Source organism: Ambystoma mexicanum, chromosome 5q (assembly GCF_040938575.1).
Source record: "Ambystoma mexicanum isolate Mex_15411 chromosome 5q, UKY_AmexF1_1, whole genome shotgun sequence".
Taxonomy (NCBI): Eukaryota; Metazoa; Chordata; class Amphibia; order Caudata; family Ambystomatidae; genus Ambystoma; species Ambystoma mexicanum.
The window spans coordinates 320,839,666-320,858,046 of NC_090933.1; positions in this window are offsets into that span (position 1 = coordinate 320,839,666).

Here is an 18,381-nt window from a genome sequence, read left to right on the forward strand (position 1 = left end):
CAAATGTGTACTGAATGACCAGGCACCTGGGAACTCTCAATTCTGGCAGAGATAAATTTATGTTGTGGGCTCTTTCTGTATCATGTGTAATATAAATAAAGGTAAAACAATATGTTATAACTGCAAACACTAATGTGTTTACCTATGTCATCTGATTGCACAGCTTTAACATTTCAAATTAAGTATTTGCAAGCAAGTGCACAGTAATCTGCAACCTTGCCATTTGTAGAGCCCTTAGGCCAGTAGGTAAACAGGTACTGTGCACAAGTTCACAAATAGAGACATGGTAAAGAACAGACACAACCAACAGGTACCACATGCAATAGAAACAAGCAAGTATAAAACCAAACTAGATAAGAACAATACACCACAAATAAATGCAGTAAGAACCAAATAAAATGCTAACGCAGTCAAAACAGATTAAGATGACAATAAGAACAAATGTCTAAGGCCAATAAGGACACAACATGTATATAAAGAAAAAGGTTTTCAGCATAGTTGCTGCACTCACTCTGAGCCATTTGTAACACTAATGATACAGACCAAACTGATCATGATATCATAAATAAGACCCTAGACATTCAGGTGGTAACTGCATAGACTTGTATGAAAGGTACACTGATAGTAAATAAACAAGGCAATCGCCTCACCTGGTCAAATCCTAACATCAGGATATTAAACTTGAGAATGGCCTGTGCTAATGAAAATAAACGGACACCTAGATCTTTGCAGGAATTGGACGGATGGATTATCATATTGTGAAATAACTGGGGAAAAACAAACCCTCGACAAGGTATTTAAATATAAGAATTGGCTAACTGAGCATAACATGTCTGACAGAAATAACAAGTGGCAGACCATGCTCAGTACGTTAGCCTCCAATGATTCCAAAATGTTCAGGCCACTAGTGAATGGGAACATAGGCAGACTTATTTCTGCCATGATAAATAGTGTCCCAGGGGATAAATGGGAGACTTATGTTACTGAAGTCTACTACACTGTTATGATTGCCCATTTAACGTTCCAAAGGATAGATATGATATTGGCAGTTACGATGCTTAAGACATTGAACTATTGATAAAAGAAATTGGGGTCTCAGGATTGGATCGTCTTACCAACATGATTGTTAAAGACGATCCTAGCATATGGGCTAACATCTTAAATAAATATAATGTCTATATTGTAGCTTCTAAAATCCTCCTATTATCCTGAAAACATTCTTTGATGATTCTGGTTTTTAAAACTGGGACTAGAGACAATCCTGCCAATTACCAGCTCTAGGCCATGTTAGACGTCTCTAGTAGGGTCTTTTCCACCATTCTACTTAGGTCCCTTAAACAATGGGCTCATGAAAGTAGCATTTTGCATGTTACCCAAATGGGGTCCGCAGTTACAACACAACTGTACATAATATGTTGAATTTGCGGACACTTGCCGGCTGAGCGAAGGTGGGAAGAGGTCTGAATTTGTATCTTATATACATTGATTACAGTCAAGCTTTTGGCAGCATGTAATAGATCCAAAGGATGTAAAAATTGCAAACCGGGGTATTGATAATGGTCTACTTAACATGCTCTGTGAGCTCTACTCAGACACTGCTGTTTGCATGTGTTTTGAGGGTACAGGCCAATTTACTGGGCTTATATAAACAATCAGGGGGTTAAAACAGAGTTGCGTTCTGACTCCCCTACTGTATAACCTCTAAATGGTGGACCTCCCAGGATTTGAAATAGGTGTACTAACTTCCTCCCTAAGTGAGGCACTGAAAATCTTTCTATGCTGTTTTCCATGGATGACGTAATCATATTGGATCACATACAGATTGAGCGAAAAAGGTCATGTATAGCCCTAATGAAGCAGTCACACGAGACAGACCTGATGATCACTTCCAAAAATGAATTAGCTTGATGTACTTTGGTACCAAAAGGTGTTCCCTGAAAACACGTCTTCATATAGAAAATGCTGAAATTGTGATGTCTCCATATTATATATATATGGACTCCCTAATCTCTTGCAAAAAGTCAGAGCAGGAGCTAATGGCTTCCATTGAACTGAAGGCTTATAGAAAATTAGGATCCATGATGTGGTTCTTATGGACTCCCCATGGGTTTAGTATCCGTAGACTATAAATTGTCTACAAACAAAGCCTGGTGCCAACTATTTTATATGGCACAAGTCTTGGGACAATCCTGATTGAAGTGCCTTAAACAGATATAGGGCACATTATTGAGGTGTGTTTTGGGTCTTCCTAACTGTATCCTCATATGCACAATAAGACTGAAAGTAGGACTTCCTTCGCTGGCCAACATACTTGACATTAGAAAGCTGATTATGTGGCTGAAAATGATCAAGCAACCCATTATCCCGATGTACTCCTTATTTGGAAAATAACTACACAATGAGGTAAATGAGAAATTGGAACTGTTTAAAAAGTCCTGGGTCAATTTTATGGAGATAATACAATGGACCATTGACTGGCTATGGATTTACATGTTACACAAAATGGCATTCAGTTGGGACTTTTGTACGCAGCTTGAATTATTGAAAAGATCATCCTCAACTCAGGAAAATGTTGAACAAACATATTCACATGACAAACCTCAAATGTATGTACTTAAGAGTCCAGGTACCAGAGTAATGAGGTTCTTCATGATGGCTAGATTTAATCAGCTTCCTTGTCTAATGGTAACAGGCCTCAGTCTGAATATACCTATGAAGAAAATAGTATGAGGTCTTTGTCTAGACATTAAAAAAGCTGATACTTTCAGACAAATTCTCACTCAATGTAATAATCAATAACACATACGTTTTAACAAGGTTCAAACACCAAATTGGATTCGCCCACCTGAGTTCTTCTCTTGTGCGGTTTCCTTCTGAACAGGAAGAAAGTGGGGAAATACCTAGAAATCCCTCAGCTGACCGGAACTGAATGATCCGGTCCACAGTGGGACCTCCAGGGAAAACCCCCCGAAAGGGGAAAAAACCCTGTGCAGGAATGGGCTGCTTGAGTTCGCAGTGTCCAGAGAACCGCCTTCCTTGTCAGGTCTGAATGGTATTTCTTTCAAGGTGGTCAAGTCTGTTCACAAGGCTGATAGGTGCTAATGAGGATTGAAGAACAAATACAGAGGTACAAATATACTTCACTACCAAAGGAGCTACCCTGAACTAGGAGGAAACCAAGAGAGAACTCCAATAGTAAAAATGTGGCTTACCCTGATTAAGGAATCAGAAATCTCCGAACGTCGGAGGAAGTGGTCTTTGAAGCAGGAAGCTAAGGAGCAGTCACCATGGGACTGTAAGGAAGGAACAGGGAACAGAGGGGTTTTCAAGGCTTGATAATACCAAGTTACTATAGAGAAAATCTTACTGAGACTGAGACCGAATTCATGTTACCTTCAGGGAAGAAAGACAAAGAATGGTGTGTTCTGGAAGTTGGAATTACTTAGGATCGGAACGGGCGCATTCCCCATAGATCAAGTTAAACTTCTGACATCTAGAAAAATAGAGGGAATAATGGTAAAAATAGTGGTGAAAAGGAAACGCTATTCGGACCTGGGGGAAAGAGAGCGGGGAGAGTGGAAATACTAAACCTCTGATGAAACCTACCCGCTAGCCGCTGCGTGCTGGTTATCAGGAGCAGCGTCTCCGTCACACAGTGAAAGTGAAAGTAAACACTGCCGTAAACTGTTTGCCCAGCCCCAAGCTAAGAAACAAATAGAAACACAGACAGATTATAACTACAGGGACCCCCTGATCTAATGCAAATGGGATACTACAGATTCCTTAGCAAGTAGAGAAAATAAACTCACGAAGCGTGGCTGATCTCTCTGTAGAGCAGCAACGCACTGGAGCACCTTCCGTGTATCCTGATATGCGTTGCCTGCGTCGGGAGGCGGGGCTCCCAGCACGTCGTCGGCAGTCAGAATCACTAGTCCGTTGCCGGCAAACAGAAACTCCTTCATTTTGTGAGGAGGAATCGAACTCTGTGTAGTAATCTCCTCGCATTGTGCTATCTCACGGATGGCATTCATCACACTCAATGCCCACAGCTTCAAAAGAAACTTTCAGAATTAATTGGTCCTTTTGCTTAAAGTAGTCACATCATAGAATCTTCTTCCTTTTGGGGTAGATGCACTCTTGATAATTTCCATTATGAATCTACGGATAGTAGCTCATTTACTGTTTACCACTTTCCTTTGATTGTCAAATATGTGTTTATGGAATAATGAAATGAGTTGTAGGACCTATTTATGGTTCTTTTAATTTTGTAATGATGAAACAAGTATCAATTGGGTGTGTTTTAATGTTCAGATGTAAGAATACCTTTTGATTATTTAAATTGTAATTATGTATTGATGAGATTGATATTGTTATATATTTTTATACTGGTGTGAACAGTACTCAACTGTAACAAGACAACAAAAACGATGTAAAGAAATTAAAAAAATTACTTAGCTGTCAAGGCATTATCGATGAAGATGCATTTGTGAACCTGCAATACCGGTTATCATAAACATAGTTTCTGTACTCTATCTGAGTTATTTGTAATAGAAATAACAGTAACACATTTTTTATAACAGATAAAAACATTGCAAACCTATTACCTCTCAATTTGAAGGTCATTGGTCCATGTTAGTATATGCAGACCAAGGAACCGTCCAAAGTTTCAGCTTTGCAACCATACTCCAAAAATGTCATTTTGGAATTTGTACACCCATGATCTAATCTCTGGGCCTCTGGGTCTCCCTTCAGAAAGGTACACTTTTTGCATTATGAAATATCTGTCAAATATGTAATAAAATGAGACATCTGAAAACTAGCCATCCTCTTTCTACCTGGGGCATGTAATTGGGCAGGGCAAGGCACCGATATAAATTAGGCCGATAATCACACAATGTGTTACTTTTCAGAACATCCTGTTTGAGTACTACCCAAGGCAGTGTTTTTGGTAAAACATCTCACAAACAAACTGTCCCACTCTGGACAAAATAAAAGTGTCACATTCTGGCCCCAGAAACAAGAATCATGGGCTGGCATTGCCCTTTAGATCAGTTAAAGCCTGGAACTAACCACTTGGGACAAACACGGGTGCTTATATGTCCCTCTAAGACATTTGTAAAGGAGACAATGATAAAACAATATTTGTATAACAGAAAAAGCAATAACATTGAACGTTTCATCTACTTCGTCCCAATCCTACCATGTTGAGAATTTGAAAGCCAGTGAGTGGACTTAAACCAGCAAAGTTCCCATTGGTAAACCCACATGCTAACCTACTGGTTCTTCTTTCATAAAATGTAGTTTTAGTTTTAATGCATTATGGCTCACCTGTCAACGGTATAATGGTTAATGATTCATGTAGGGATTAGCAATGCCAGTTGGGCTGAACATAGCTGTTTGGAATGGAAATAAATGCAAATCAATATTTTTCTAACAGTTAAAAAGGTTATAAACACAGTATTTAACCTATTCCCTCTACATGCATAGCTCAACATAGCAAGTTATTGTTAAACCAATGTGTGGACTTGAAGATGCAACCTTACCATTGGTTAACACACACTCTAAACTCTGAGCTACTGGTCTCCCTCTAGAAGTAGATCATTTGGCATTATAACTGTCAAAGTTAAAATGGACTAGGATGCATCAATGATCTCACAATGATGGTTGTGATACTGTTCACTCTCCGAGTAGAACGTAATGGAAATTAAGGTAAACCACAATTTGTATAACAGTAAATACATGAACTAAAAGTGTTACCTCTTGCACAGCTTAATGTGCCATGTTTAATATTTTCTCACCAAGGGAATGGACACAAACCTGAAAGCTTGCCGTTGGTAATCCCGAACTCTAACCTTGGAGCTACAGTGTAGCCTTGCCTAAATTGGAGTTGTTTGCATTATGACATAGCTATCAAATGTATTCTGGTTGAAGAGACATCTGTTTACTCCCAATTTCAGTTGAGATAAGCACATGTGCTGGTCTCTCTCTCAGGCACTTGTAATGGGAATAATGGTAACCAATACTTTTATGCAGTACAATCATTTAAAATTAAATATTTGACCTAGTTCCACTCAATGCAAAGGTTAGTGTACCAGGTTGAGTATTCTCAAGCTAATGATTGGACTTGAACCAACAATGTTGCTATTGTAAAACCATGTGCTGACCTCTGAGCTACCGGGTCCCTCATTATAAATCATAGCATATTGGATTAAGACATGTCAGAGGTGTGATGTATGAAGACACATCTGGGTTCTTGCATTCACTGTTGGGATAAACATATGTGATGTTTTTTCTTTGAGTTATTTGTCATAGAAATAAAGCAGAATAATGTTTGTATAACAGTACAAAAAAAACTAAAACAATTGTGTGCATTACTATCAATGCACAGCCCAACATGGAATGTTGAGTACTTTCAAGCCAATGAATGGCCTTGATTTTGCAACATTTGCATTTGTAAACCCAACCTCTCACCTCTGAGCTAATGGATCTCCCTTTCTAAAGCTAAATATTTTGAATTATGGCATTAATGTGAAGGTATAATGGATGAAGGTGCATGTGGGAACTCTCTCTGAGTTGAGAATATTTTGATAACAGTAGGCAACTTTAAAGAAGTGCAACCTATAACCTCTTAATGCATGTCTCTCCTTAACATGCAGAGCATCCACAAGCCAAAGCAAGGACTTCATCCTGAAACCTTCCTATTAGTAAACCTAACCTCTATCATTTTAGCTACTGGTTTTCCCTTTTATGTTTATAGCTTTTGGTATTATATCATAGCTGTCAAAGATATAATGGATGAAGATATGTCTGGGAACTTTAAATGGCTCATTTGTAATGGAAATAAAGGTAAAATAATATTTTTAGAACATTTGATAATCTTACAAATTAAAAATGTAACCTAGTTCCTCTCATTGCACAGCTCAACGTACCATGTTGATCCTTTTCAAGCAAATGCATGGACATGAACTTGTAACTAGTACCATTTTCTGAATATTATGCATGCCTACTAGCATATATGCCCAGCCTGTATGTCATGTGTTTTTCTATTTGTGGACATTATCAAAGTTTTAGGTACACCTTTGCTGGGGCAATGGGAACTGCAATACAGGATGCAACATGTCTCTTTTTGTCTTGATAAAATGGGTTGGAATGGTGTTTTAGCATAGCATAATGCAGCAATAGACCACTCCCCTATTTGCTTGCATTAAATATGAAAGTGTCTGCGCCTTTTCACGTATTTGCCGGCACTAGGCCTGTTTAGTGTCCTAAGTGTGCACACAGCCTCCTCGTCTTCTTGGGATGCCATTTCCAGATTGTGTGGGAGTAGAGGTTTATCTTCTTCCTTTTCTGTCTCAGCATCCTCATATATGCGTTCAAAGGGAGGGAGTGTGCAGCTTGTGGAGTGATACAGATCAAGCTCTTGCTCGTTCTACTCTTTGTAAGATTATTATTGTTTTTTTTTCATATTGTGACTTCACTATGTAGGTTCAATATTCACACACCCCTTCTGAATCTTTTATCCTGATGGATATACCTATTTTTATTTTCAGGCTCTTTCATATATGTCCATGATCTTGCGGACCGGAGACCTTGCTTTACAGATTTATTACCACTCCTCCTTCTAAGAATTGGCCTTTGAGTGGAAGACATATTGTCTCAATGGCTGACTTATTTCATCATAGAGACACCATGGTGAAAGTGCTGGCTGAGTGGTGATTGGATGATGATGGCTATTCCTTGACTTGGCAGCCTGATAGAAGTCCCATTTCCATATAAATGTTTGGTATACAATTTCTGGTTTTTAGAATAGGTAGTATTTAATAGGTATTTGTGTGCCGATTTAACACAATGTTTGGTTAAGTGACTTCAGCTGGTCATTCATAGGTGGTCAATTAAATCTTATCTTCATGGATGTTTTTAATGGTATTCTGTATCTCATATTCATTTTGGGTATACTGGACTAACTGTCACCAAAGATCCTCCTGTGCTTAAGACCAGCCAGGCCCACATGCTCTACTTTTTCTCTGAATCATTTGCACTCCCTGCTCTGCATAATCTGTAGTGGTGTGCCTGTGTGTATTTGTTAAGGTTACAGAGGGAGCCAATAAATGTACTCAGGGGCCATATGTGGATGTTTGTAGTGGGACACATATACATCTTTGAAATCTATCTATTCAATAATGCAGTTTGTAGAGAAACCATTGATTACCACTACCAAATGTTAATTTGTATTTTAAAATTGACGATTGGATTAAATAAAGAAAATATATGAATACATGGCAGTCAAATTAGTATGTACACTTGGTTGAAATATAGGTGATAAGGTTTGTTTCTATGTCAAGTGCCATACTAAATGTAAGGGAGTGTATCCTTATTAAATTGTTGAAATTCTAATAATGGTGCAGAGGCAAATATTATGCATTTATTTATTTTCAATACATTTAGCAGTAAGAGATACAAAAAGAAAACCTTCAGCTCCCAGCACCTCAAGTGGGGTTCATTGTAGCCCAATCAATGACCCTTCTTTAAGTGCTATATCTATGTGAAAGTTACTTAAATCCTGTCTGCTATTTTCTTGCTGTCAATCCAATGCTGCCCACAAAGCCAATTTCCCAAAAACTCCAAATGGACAACAGCCCTGGACACTCTCGATAAGAGGAAGAAGACTGGAAGCATCAGAATCAAATCTGTGGTACACTGAAAACTTCTTCTGTTGAAACAACAATCAAATATAAGGGAACTAAAATATCAGGTAAGATAATACGTCTGCCCATGTATTTAATAGGATTATGACACATTTGATCGGAAAACTCAACAGTCTTTGTCATGGCATGAAGGTTTTATATTAGGCACATTCAAAGCCTATAAATCACAGTCAGAGACGAGAGATGAGACGTGCGTACACAAAATTTACAAAATAACCACTTTTTGGATGGTTAGACTGTGGATCTAAGAATATCCTCTGGACTTCCTGCAGCTGATATGTCCTTAGAGGGCCATTGCAGCTGTGGTGGAGTGATCCCCAAAATGGCAAATATCAATACCAACACACCCAAAATGGGAGTATTTGATGTGCTCTGATTGCGGCCTAACCGATCTGCATGTTGCCACATTGCCAGAGGGACATGATAGGGAACCATTATTTGTGTATCAATATCAGTTGCCTCTGGCATGTTTGGAATCATTAGCTGAGATAATTAAGAATTTACAATCCAGAGGAATCATTAGGCCCATTCATAACACATCAAATACTTCCATTCTGGATGCGTTAAAACATAATGGCCAATGGCATTTGTGTGCGGACCTACGAGAGCTAATCAAGAGAGTACCTATTTCCGGTGGCTCCTTCCATGTATAGATCAGGGTCTCGCACAGGTCCACAGGTGTTTACCACATTAGATCTCACAGCTGAGTTCTGGTGTGTGCCACTGACTGAAGATATCCAAAACTTGTTTGCATTTTCTTTTGACAAATTCCAATATGCATGGTCCTGGACACCTTTTGGATATGTCAATAAATGGAGTGAATTTGGAATATTTTTGAGGAAAGTGCTCCCAGATGCAGCAGAAAGGGGAACAATAGATGATGTGCTAATTAAAAATGAGAATCTGAAAAGTCATTTCAATGAGATTAGATATGTGCTTGGCCAGTTACAGAAGGCGGGAGTCAAGGTATCTTGGCAGAAAGCACAATGGTGTAAAAAGAAAGTGAACTTCTAAGGTCATGAGGTGACTGAGAATGGGTTGAATTCACAAAAGAAAAAGGTGGAGGCAAAATAAAAATTGAGATTGGACCACTGATAAAAGATGAGATATGATAAAAAAATATATAAACAATAAAAAAAAAATCTCCTGAAAAATATATGCTATCTATAGATGTATTGAAACATCATTAATATATATGATTGGAAATGTTGCTCCTTGCATGAAAACTGGGGGATATACATAATTTATAACACCTGGGCTTCAATGTGTATGATGTTTATTTCAAATATGGGCACTTCAATTGGGAGTACAGACATTCTTTTTTTTTTTTTAAAGGTTGTTTTATTTATCCTGCAGTGATATCCCAGGGGATCGCAGCAGTAGAAAAAGGAGGGATATGTAGGGATACGGTATATGGAGACAGTAATTGATCCATGACATTACATTCAGAAGAGGCAGCAAACAGTGGCAAGGGGATTCATGTGGAGAATACAGACATCAAATGACTAGTGTACATTTCAAATGGAAATGCACATTCTTGCAGTGAGCATGTGTTTAAAATGCCAAGAGTTCAGGGTAAACAGGTAATTTGGCTGGTTTGCACTGCATACATACTAATCTAAACTATTCCATTAACACCCTTACCCCATAATTTATAACAAGAAGTGCAAAGCAGGCCCAGTTGACAGGTCGAAATTGAAGTGCTTTTTCTGCAAACGTGCAAGTATTCTCTGGCTGTGCGATTTCTGCGGCATGGCACAGATTGCGAAAAAGGAATGTGCTTTGCTGAGAGGAATATGCTTTGCTGAGAGGCATTATTCTTAAACCAGGGCCAAAAGGAAGGGAAAAGTATCATTTTGTTATCCAACAGTAATACCACGTGGGTTTCAGTGGTATGATTTAGAAAGGGGAAGAATTCTGTTTGAATGGCAGCAGGATGCTTAAAATGTGGCTGAGAGAGAGGGTGGAGGGCAGATGTTCAGAGAAGAACAGCAGACATCCTGGCAGACGAGCTGTGCAGAGGGGCAAAGATTACTTGGCAGGCAGCAAACTGCAGAGGCTCTCTGGAGACTGAGCTAATGGGCTATAGACACTGGGGGAAGCGGAGATCCTGGCAGACGAGCTTTGTCCTTCGTGTGGGCAGCTGGGCTTTGCAGAGTTTGCAATATTCCTGTTTGCTGATAACCCAGTTCAGAACAGTCCCAATATAACAGTGCACGAATCACTGGAGTGAAAGGTGAATATATTTGTGAATTGAGGTGTACATATGGGTGGATGGATTTATTTTTATTGTCAGTCAGGATCAATTGGTCATTTATATGAATAATGCCTTTTAGTACTTGAGATGAATACTGATTCAAAAGTGTAAAAGAAAAAAGAAAAGTTTGCTTGCTGTCGTATTTTCCTTTCTTGTTTTGTTTTCTCTCTCTCAAACTGTGAATGTGGCCAATTTTATCAGAGCACAAGGTCTGTGGTAAGATAAGAACCATGGGTGTTTATTAATGAAGACAAACTGGTCATGTAATCTAATGTAGAGGTTCTATTTTGTACTCATGCTTATACTCACAACCTGTTCTCTGAATAGATTCAAATAACAGTGTATATAAAAACAAACATTTTTAAAACGGAAAGAGTTTTCTGTGTATAAATGTGTCCAATGACAAAGAGGGTGTGAGGTTACAGGGAAGAGCCCCAGTGTGCCAAAGGAGGTAATGCATTTTACAATAGGTGGTAAAATATGAAATAAATGTTGGTGTTCATAGTAAGTATGTTTAAAAGTGTAATGTTGCATGCGTGACTGGTGAATCTTTCCCCACGGAAAATGGTCTATGTGTCAGGTGACACTGTCAAGATTCCAAGTGTTACAGGTCTGCTGATTTTCCTTTAGAGTTGGCCCGGGATAAATGACATGTTTTAGAGTATTTTCAGGGGAGCATTATTACTCTAAGGGCAGCATTACCATAATAGCACCATACCACTTTACCACCATAAGAGAATACCACAAGATTAGACATAGCCCCCTGACAAAATCTCTAACAGCCCGAAAATGGCAAATATCAATACCAGTCTGGGACATAAGGACGTAAGACACTTAACCCATCTGGACAATGTAGGGGAGAAAACAAGGCAGAGGTTCTAATGAAAAGAAATGACAAAGCTGATTGGTGGTCATCCTTAAAGTTTCTGTATGTGACTCGTATTCTTTAAGACTTCACACCACACGGCACCTATGAAAATCTGAAAAAATGGGAAGATGAAAAATACTTACAGAGTCTAATTGTCTGTAAACGACAAAGCAAAACTGCCCAACGAAAAGGACTTCATGTAAATATCAAGAGCTCTACCATCTGTCATTCTTCTGAAAGACACCAGGCACATAAGCGTAACTTTCTTAGCAGTATGAGACTGAAATAATAAATCACCATTGTATAGTCAGTCTCAAAACAAAGACAGCACGCTGTTAGTATACCATAAACCACTATACCTAGCTGTGGGAGTTTTGTTAAATCCAATACCATTTAAAAGGTAACCAACCAAAGCATGTTCCCTCACACAGAAACTTTCCACAACTACATGCATAAGGAAATGTAAGGATATTTGGCGTGTTACAGCACAGAGTACAGCACTACTGCACAGGTAGCATTTTTTTATGCAGCACCACTACATGGGTGTGGTGCATTGCTATATGTGTTCCCAGAGTAACATGGACATATAAGTAAAGACATGCTATTCAGTCAAAAACGATTTTTACATATAAGATGCAAATCCATTTTTACAGTTAAAAGCACACATCTGCACATTCAAAATGCACACTATTTTTCACCTGAAATGCCTATGTTGCAAGAGACACATTTGAAAATTAATAACTAACCTTATTAACAACTAACCTGACTAATAAAACTTCATTTAACATAACCCACTAATAAAAATGTGTCTCCACTGCAGAATTAGGCCTACTCTGAAAGTGAACTTTTAAACACACATTCATTTTTTCTCTGCTGCTCTGTCCACATAACTACAGGAAGCAAAGAGCTCGAAGGAGCAGGAAATCAGTTTGTTACAATTGCCACTGTAGAAGTGAGCCATTGTGTAGTGAGGGAGGAGATGACATGATTGATTCTGATTGGAGCAGCGTCATAGCAAGTATCATGCTAGAGGCTGTGATTAGAACTTTGCTAAAAAAGCTTGAGAGAGGGGGAAGACGGTCGACATCTTGCAGAGCTGGGAGAAGGATCTCTTTCCTGGCTGGGGCATTCCTGCTGCAAAAGCTGAGAGCTCCAGGCAATAACCCCGGTTTGAGAACGGCAGATGCTTGTTTTCACTGGGGTCGATCTTCAAGGGAGCCAAATTCAGAAAGAGAATAGCCGGAGAAAACTCATGCTGAACAGATAAGGTAATTACAGAAGTGAGTGGGAGCTGTGCGAAGGTGCGCAAAGCTGTTCAGTCAGTGTATTAGAGGGAGTCTCAGTCTCTTATCAGCATATTTAATGTTACCAATTGAATATATTCTCACAGCTCTCTGTACATTTTATCACAAATAATGTTGTACCATTTTATTTATTTCTGTGAAAAAAGTTAAACTGTGTTTAAATGAAATTTCTATAATACAAAAATATTTGAAAACAGATAGCTAGTGTGTATTATTTTTCTCTTTCATTTTGCATGGGGAAAGGTTTAAACGTGGGTAGATTTTTAAACAGTGCAATTGTCATTTTAAAGCAGATGTGTGCATGATTCTATTCAGTATGGACAGTTGTGAGTGACTGTTTGTAGCATAGCCTGTTGGAGGTACATGAGTCAACGGGAAGAGAGACTCTCTGGACATAGTTCCCTACCGTATATGAGGTAGTGGAAATTACCACAAAAATACCACAATTGCCCATGGTGGCACACAACACTAACACTGAAAATGTGGTATCCCTAAAATGTAGGCCTGAGGTCTCTCTAGTGATCAATAACAATCTAGATAAAAAACAAGGGATGTTGGATATTGGGGCCACAAATAAACCAACCACTATACCAACCAACCACGCAAACTACCGCGCATACCATCTAAATAGGTCTGAATTCTGAAATAATGCAATGTATTATTGTCATGTGTGACCCAATATGAATACAGAGAGTGATTATTGCTAAAGGTATTTTGGCGGTAAGAAAATACCGCAAAGCCCCAAATATCCACAAAATACCCAACAGAAATAACTGGCCTATAGGTGTTCCCTGTATGATAAGAAAGCACAGCGTCAACATATGTTGAATAGTTCTCAATGGAGACAGTACAGATCTATAGGAATCCAAATTAATTTGAAGATACCAGTGAACCCATGCATTCCAGGCAAAAGTGTAAACCATGAAGGTCCTTGAACCATGAAATTCAATGGACATTAAATTGTCTGCTTAAAGACCCCCTTGATATCTTCAAAGCCATTAGTTGATCGGAACTACTACAAAATCATGGGTTTGTGGGAGAAGAAGGGCATCTAGTAAAACATTTGTTAAAATGGACTAGAGAATTTGAACTGCACAGTAACTGTAGGGCCAACAGGGAGCATGCATGAGACAACTGGAATTATGTTATTAAAACCAGCATTGTTGCAGTTAAGCATGAATAAGTGCATAACATATCATGCAAAATGGTGGGGGGGAGCTTAGAGAAACCTGCTGCTCACTGTTGAAAATATTCTTCCATTAATCTGGTGTCTATCTGTAAAACACTGGAGGATGAGGATTCAGATGGGACACAACAATATCAATCCAATTGTACCCTAATGGGTTCTCGAGGTCCAGAAATAAAACAACATGTGGAGTATCGGGTCCAACAGTACATGCCATTTTTCCATCTGATGTAAACTGCTTATCTGTGTCCAATTTTGTAATCCTAATTTTTTCATTCCAACTGAGGAGGGTCTCCACATTTCCTCCCCAGATATTACATTTAAGTATTTCTAGCACCACCCATTAAAAATCCATGTCACTTCCAGATTTGCTCAGATATTGTTTTAACATTAGTGCTTGTGGGATCTTTAGTGGATCTGACAAAAATTGAATTTAGCTACAAAACATGAAATAATAACAGCCATGGATATTTTTGTGACCTCATTGTAGTGTTTGATTTAGGTCAGGAGAACCACAGAGAGCTGCTACATGCACCTTTTAAACTTGAAGTTTGTAGTCTAATCTAAACCTAACTATGGAGTCACTATTATAACATCTGTAATATGTCATGTTCTTTTAAGCTGTTATGAAATACTTCTTACATATTCAGTGTTTTCCTTGCCACTTAATTGATAATCAATGTTGAATTTTCTTCTATGAGTGTATTGTCTCTGTTTCTTTGCATAGGATTAATTTTAACATGTGTGATGTCAGAAAGTTTAAGATATTTAGGATTACAAATTAGGTTTGTATTCAAATGTACTGTAGTTGGGTAAACTATATTAATAATATGATTTCCTCACAGACATAGGTGTGCACTTTTGTAATAGTACAAGCTATATACATTTATGCACAAGTTGATTCTAAGCCCTATATAGTAGATGTTATGTTAACATGTAATGTGGCTCTTAGTACCTCTAATGGGGTCAGCGTACCTCTCCAAAATAGTGGATTATGGGCCCTAGGGTGGTATTGGCAAAATTCCCTGGTCATCCTTGCATACGCCCCACTACACGAGATTGCCACATAAAGTCCTTTGTGAATACTGTCAGTTTGAGGAACAGGATTACTGCACTCTGAGGAACAAAGATGTAACAGTAATACTCTGCCCTCACTATTTTCAAAGGAAAGTGTTGCCTTCAGCCCCCACCCACAGAAACACACAAACACAGCCTTTTTAAGGGAGTCACTGGGCAGGGTATTCATTTATATAACAATGGAAATTACACACAGGGCTTGAAACCATGAAAAATTGTTGTGGTGTATGTTGCTTGCTCACCGTTCCCGCATAGACAACAAAGACCTCTGTCATCCTAAACTCATTCGCCAAGTTGGAATAGACATCAGAGATCGTTCACAATCTTTCCTGATGTTCATTCACTGTATCTGCAAAGACATCAGACACACAGTAGAATTTCCTGTGAAGCGCAGCCTGGCTCAGCTATTCCTGGCTCCACAGGCCTGAACTATATCAGCTGGTTTAATTCACAAATATTACTTGACAATGCCACAAAAATACTTGGTCTTATACTAGTCTCTGAATGCAAAAACAAAAAATGGCATTGCCATCTAAAATCACAACACCACGCAACAGATTCAAAGTAGACACAGTGGTGGGGATTAAGCAATACCAAACACAATCCTACATTCATGCACTTCTAGATCTACAGATCAGCAGTACAACCCCAGCTCCTTTTAAAACAAGGAAATCCCAGAATGTGAGGCTCTCATGTATTTCTTAGGTGGAGGAAAACCCCACCAAATGTGATTCATAGGATGAGGAGAGCACCAAGGCAATGTTGGTAACATGCACTTTTTGTCAGTGGAAGAGAATGTGCAACCAATGTTATGCACACGTGAATTCTGTAGGCAGAGGAGTATTCTATGGGAATGAAAACCACATGTGTTCTGTATAGAACGAGTAAGCTACATAGGTAATGGTAGGAATGCATGCATTATGCAGGTGGGGAAGCTACTAGGTATTGCTAGGCACATATGTGTTTTGTAGGTAGAGAATGCAAAGGCAGCGATAGGCAGGTCTACATTGTGTAGGCAAGGAGAATACAAAACATGCAAACTCCACAGGCATTTTGTAGCCAGAAGAGAACATTCTTTGTTTTGGGCACATATGCATTATTTAGGTGGAGGGTATTGCCATGGCAGTGAAAAATTGATTGCACTTTTTAGGCAAGAAAATATACCAAGGACATATTGCATGGTAGAGGTATAAAAAATGAATATGCTGTAGTAAGAAACATGGTGAAGGATTGGTATAGCCCACAGAGGAATGCATGTGTTGGACTATTTTCAACTTCTATAGCAGCAGCAGTATTTGCACTAGAAGTACAGTTAGTGCCCCGGACTGATTGGCAAGCCTGATAGATCAGAAATTGAAGATCTCTAAAGCATGGGAAAATCCGTCTCAAGTGCTCTAGTGCATTGCAGAGAAATGTAATTGTGAATGCTCCACTATCCCTCTTGCATCATGTGACAAATGATGAAATTAGAGACAAGGAGCAAGAGTAGGATGATATGTCTGCATCATTTGAGTAAAAAGAGGGAGAAGAAAATACCTTACCTCAGCAACAAAGATGGAAATCCACAAATGATGAACAAGTAAAGATTTCTCAATAGCCCCATTTTAAAATTGTCTTGGAAACATACAACAATGAAGACCATGCCAGCAATTATACATATGATATGGTAATAATAGCTAGGATGCATGTGTCTTTCCAGTGTTTAATTGATAGATATGCTGCATTTATGTAGAACACAGAACTATTAATGAACCTCACCAATAGAAATAAATCCTGACTGGGTGTGATGAGGTCCCCAGCGAAATTGAAGTGACATCTATTTATTTATTGTTTATTTATTTGTATTTGTAATTGGCGCCAAAAGCCTGCAGGCATCGGGGCACCAGGGTATCATCAACACTAAAAGACGAACATAGAAGACGGGACAGAAAACAACAAGGTGAAGTGATGATTTCCATCAGGGGAGGCATTGCTTAAAGAGAAAGATGTTTAGCTGTCGTCCGAATCTTGTGATATTTTGTTCCTGTCTCAGGGTCTGGGAAAGTGAGTTCAAAAGTTTGGCTGAGAGGACAGGGAAAGATTTCCCCAAAACGTTAACCTATTTAAAGCTAAGGTTGGTGATCACAGACAGTGTAGACAGGCAAAGAGTTTGTCTTGGCTCGTAGGTGGTTACCATGTTTCTTAGATAAACTGGCACAGTCCCATGTGGACATCTGTGAATAATCACAGCTGATTTGAAGTGCACGTACCGTGAGCCAGTGTTGGTTTTGTCGAATGCTGGATATGTGATCAAGTTGGTATTTAATTTTAATAATGCGAACAGCATTATTCTTAGTGATTATCAGTTTTTGCAGACATTTCTCTTTAGCTCCTATCAGTAAAGCATTGCAGTAATCAATCCTTGATAATATGGCATCATGTATTGGCCTTAATGTCAGAGAGAAAATGGCAAATCATTTTCAGCAATCGAAGCTAATAGGCACAGATATTTGTCACATGATTGGCGTGGGCTTCAGAACTGTATGAGGACTCAAGATGAGCGCCTAATGTTTTCATCTTCTCAGATACCTGGATATTGCAGTCTTGAATTATATTATTCTCACTTTCACAAAAATCTGCTTCAAAGCAATTTGAATGTTTTCCAGAAAAATCTGATTACCGTGTTCAGTATCATGGCACTATAGCACTCGTGGAGAAGATGGAAATGGATGCAGTCACTTGTGCCGTTACAATATCCTCATAACATGTGTTACAGGTCTAGTTGATTTCCAAGATAGCCACCACCATTCTATTTACCGCAGAGGATTGCAGAGAGTGGATGTGTTGCAACCCTCTGGCTCCTGGGTAGGATGCTAGTGGTGCTTTGCTCACTGCTACTTTCCAGCCCTTCTGTTGCCTTTATTCCTAGCTTCTCTTGCCTTCCGATCCACCCTCCCTGTTACTTCATGCCTTTTTTTCCCATTCTCTCTTGTTATAATGTTTTC